The sequence below is a fragment of the Terrapene carolina genome, unplaced genomic scaffold (genome assembly GCF_002925995.2).
Source record: "Terrapene carolina triunguis isolate 2854851 unplaced genomic scaffold, T_m_triunguis-2.0 Scaffold62, whole genome shotgun sequence".
Lineage (NCBI taxonomy): Eukaryota > Metazoa > Chordata > Testudines > Emydidae > Terrapene > Terrapene triunguis.
Window position 1 is genome coordinate 14,448,584 of NW_020664413.1, and position 3,566 is coordinate 14,452,149.

Genomic DNA, 3,566 nt, shown 5'->3' on the forward strand with positions numbered 1-3,566 from the left:
CTAAGTTTCAATTTCTGTCATGAATACACTGACAATGGTACCTTTGTGTTATATCTGCAGCTGTTGCCATTGTGGCCTTCAGGATCTCCCCCTCCACACCTGTGTAACACCTGAGCCAGATAAGGAGGAAAAAGAAGAGGACTCGGGAGGACATGTTCCAAGAGATCCTGCAAGCCTGTGCTGCATCAGAGAATGGGACCAGGGCCTGGAGGATCACCCTTGTAGACAGCACACAGAAGGAAAGAGTAGAGAGGAATTGTCCATGCAGGAAAAGGAGGAGATGCACAAGGACATAAACAGGGAGCAAACAAAGATGCAGCAGATTCTGGTAGACCTGCAGGGTCAACAATCCCATGTTCACCTCCCTCTGTAGCCTGTAGAGAACTCAATAATCGGCACCTTCCTATACACCCCCCCCCCTTCAACTTTTCATGTGGTGTCAGTGGTCGCTGTACTACTCCTGCCACTCCACTCTGGGGCACATTAAATACAATCATAGCTTCACATATACGGACTTGTGAAAGCCATGGTGGATGTATGTGTAGCAGAAATGGACATGAATGTTCTTTCCCCTTCTTAGGTTCTTAATTTATTAAGTTTTAAATATTTTTTTAATTTCCTGGTTCATGTTACTAAATAAAATTCTATATTTTGGCTCAAGAGTCATCTTTATTAGTTCACAGTGTATGGTGTTGAGCAGGCCTGACATGCACCAATTTTCTGTTACTTCATTTTGTCACAGAGCCCATATCATCATTCACAGACAATATTAATCGGTGCATTGACAATGTGATATTCCTACAGACACAGCAATCACTACAAGAATCGTACTGGGCTACAAAAGAGCAAGGCCACATAGAGCACACTACAGCAACACACACTACTCTGGCTCACTATTAAAATGTTCTTTCAAAGCCTCCCTGAGCTATATAGCTCCGCACTGAGCTCTTCTAATAACCATTGTATCTGGCTGTTCCAATTCAGCAGAGAGCCGCTCCACCTCTGACCTCCACCCTGGCAGAAACTTTTCCCCCTTTGCTTCACAGATATTATGCAGAACACAGCAGGCAGCTATACCCGTTGGGCTATTTTTCTCATTGAGGTCCAATCTCCTAAGTAAACAACTCCAGAGACCCTTCAAAATGACCAAAGACACATTGAACTACATCCTGGTGAGCCTGTACTTGAAACACTCCTTGGTGCTGTTGAGGTGGCTGGTGTGCAGCTTCATGAGTCATGGGAGCAAAGGGTAAGCTGGGTTTCCCAGGATCACTATTGGTATATCAACACTCCCAATGGTAATCCACTGGTTGGGAAAGAAAGTTCCGGCTTATACCTCTCTGAATATTCCTATGTTCTTAAAGATGCGCACGTCATGCACCTTTCCTGACCAGCCCACACGGATGTCAGTAAAGCGTCCCCAGTGCTTGCATTACCATAGAAAAGTAGCCCTTTCAGTTGATGCACTCTGCGGCGGGGTGGTCTGGTGCTAAACTAGGGATATGAGTACCATCTATTGCCCCACAGCAGTTCAGGAAGCCCCTTGCTGAAAAACCATCCACTATGTCCTGCATATTGCCCAGAGTCACAGTCCTGAGTAGTAGAGACGATTAATGGCCTTGCTCACTTGCATGACAACAGCCTGTGTGGTGGATTTCCCGACTCTAAGTTGATTCCCGACTTGGGTTGCAAGTTTCCACAGTGCAACCACCACTCTGTCTCACTGACAGTTGAGAAGCATCAAATGAGCTGGAGGACAGGGACGAGTTTGGCATGCAGATCTGGTAATGTGGCCTTGTGCATCCAAAAGTTCTGCAGCCACTGCTCATCATCCCAAACTGCAGGACAATGCGATCCCACCAGTCAGTGCTCGTTTCTCTGGCCCAGAACTAGCACTCCACCAATCCCAGTTGCTCCATGAATGCCACCAGCAACCTTGAATTGTTTCTATGTCCCACAGCAAGCTAGACTCCAAGAAATGGTCATGTTCCCCAGGGCTCCCCTTGTGGCTCTGCAAATACTGCTTGCAATGGTCATGACAATAGTTCAGAGCTGTACAGAGATTCCATGCTTCTGTCAGAGATGGCAGACAGCAAGGAGGGATGTGGAGATTTTGAGAAAGTGCAAAATATTATGGGATACAGATGAAATTATGGAATGGAAAACAAGGTGTTAAGAGAAGTTGACCCCATGCTCCCATTTACCCCTGTGTGACTCGTTTCAGCCCGACAAGGCATTGCAAAAACTTCCCAAAACACCCTATGCTGGATGGTGGCAAGTTGCACAATGCAATATCTACCCGTGGTGCACTGCACTCTGCATCGATACAAATGCTTTGATGAGGACATGAACCACCAATACACGGAACGTAATGTGCACATGCACAAGCCATGTAATAACTGTGGCAGCTGTATGCTGATATAAAGTAGGTCAACATAATTTTGTAGAATAGACATGGCCTTATATATTATAAGTAAAAATATGTCTGTTGCAAAGATTTGTTCATTGATGGTAAATATAAGACTAAAGCACAGATTTATGCTGACTAGATATCGGGGGTGTCACCAGACTCTTCCTGATGGTGGGGCTGAGCCCCCCTTCACCACGAGGTCCCACCCCTCTTTGTGGCCCTGCCCCCTGGTCCTCCTCCTCCTCCAAGGCCCTTCTCCATGACCCCATCAGATTCTGGAAGCCAGAGCCGGGCAGTGCAGAAAGAGACACCCAGGCAAGGGACCCAGCTTCAGGGTTGGCAGAGTCCTTGGCAGTGCTTGGGGAGCAGCAACCGTGGGGGTGGGTGGGTACAGGAGCCTTGGTGGAGAAGGTCAGTCTGGACCACTGTGTGGAGCCCCGGACCCTCGACGTGCCCTAGCGGGTGGGGACATGGGCCAGGGCTGCTCTCAGGCATCCCTAACCCCTGCCCAGGCTTACTTCTCTGTTGCTGGAGCTGGGTGCCCAGCCAGCAGCTGCCACTCTCTTCGCTCTGCCTTCACAGTTGGGCAGCCGCAGAGCAGCAGCAGCAGCTATGGGGTGGCTACAGCCCCCACAAGTCCCCTCCTAGTGCCACCCCTGCTAGATATATTGGTTCAGACTGTAGATGGTGTAAATCAACACAGCTCCACTGAAGCTAAGTTTACAGCAGCTGAGGACCTGGTCCATTGTTAGTTCCAGAAAGCACTGAAAGAATCCATGTTACTGGGATTCCAGGGGGTGGGGGGAAAGACAATTGTCTGCCTATTAACAGTATTGCAGAGTATAACTGTGATTAAATACTTATACAGAGATCTTTGTTCACGTGCACAGAGTTGAACTACTTGGGTTTTTTTCACCTTCTGCTGGAGTTCTTAAGTGTATCCCACGACTGATTTCTTGTGACTGCAGGAGAACAGTCATTGGTGGAACTCAGTCTTTCCTGTACTCCTGTCATAAACAGACAGTTAAGGGTTAATTCCTCTTTTACCTGTAAAGGGTTAAGAAGTTCATATAGCCTAGCTGACACCTGACCAGAGGAACCAATGGGGGGACAAGATGTTTCAAGAGGAAGGAGGGAATTCAGTCCTTTGTCTGTT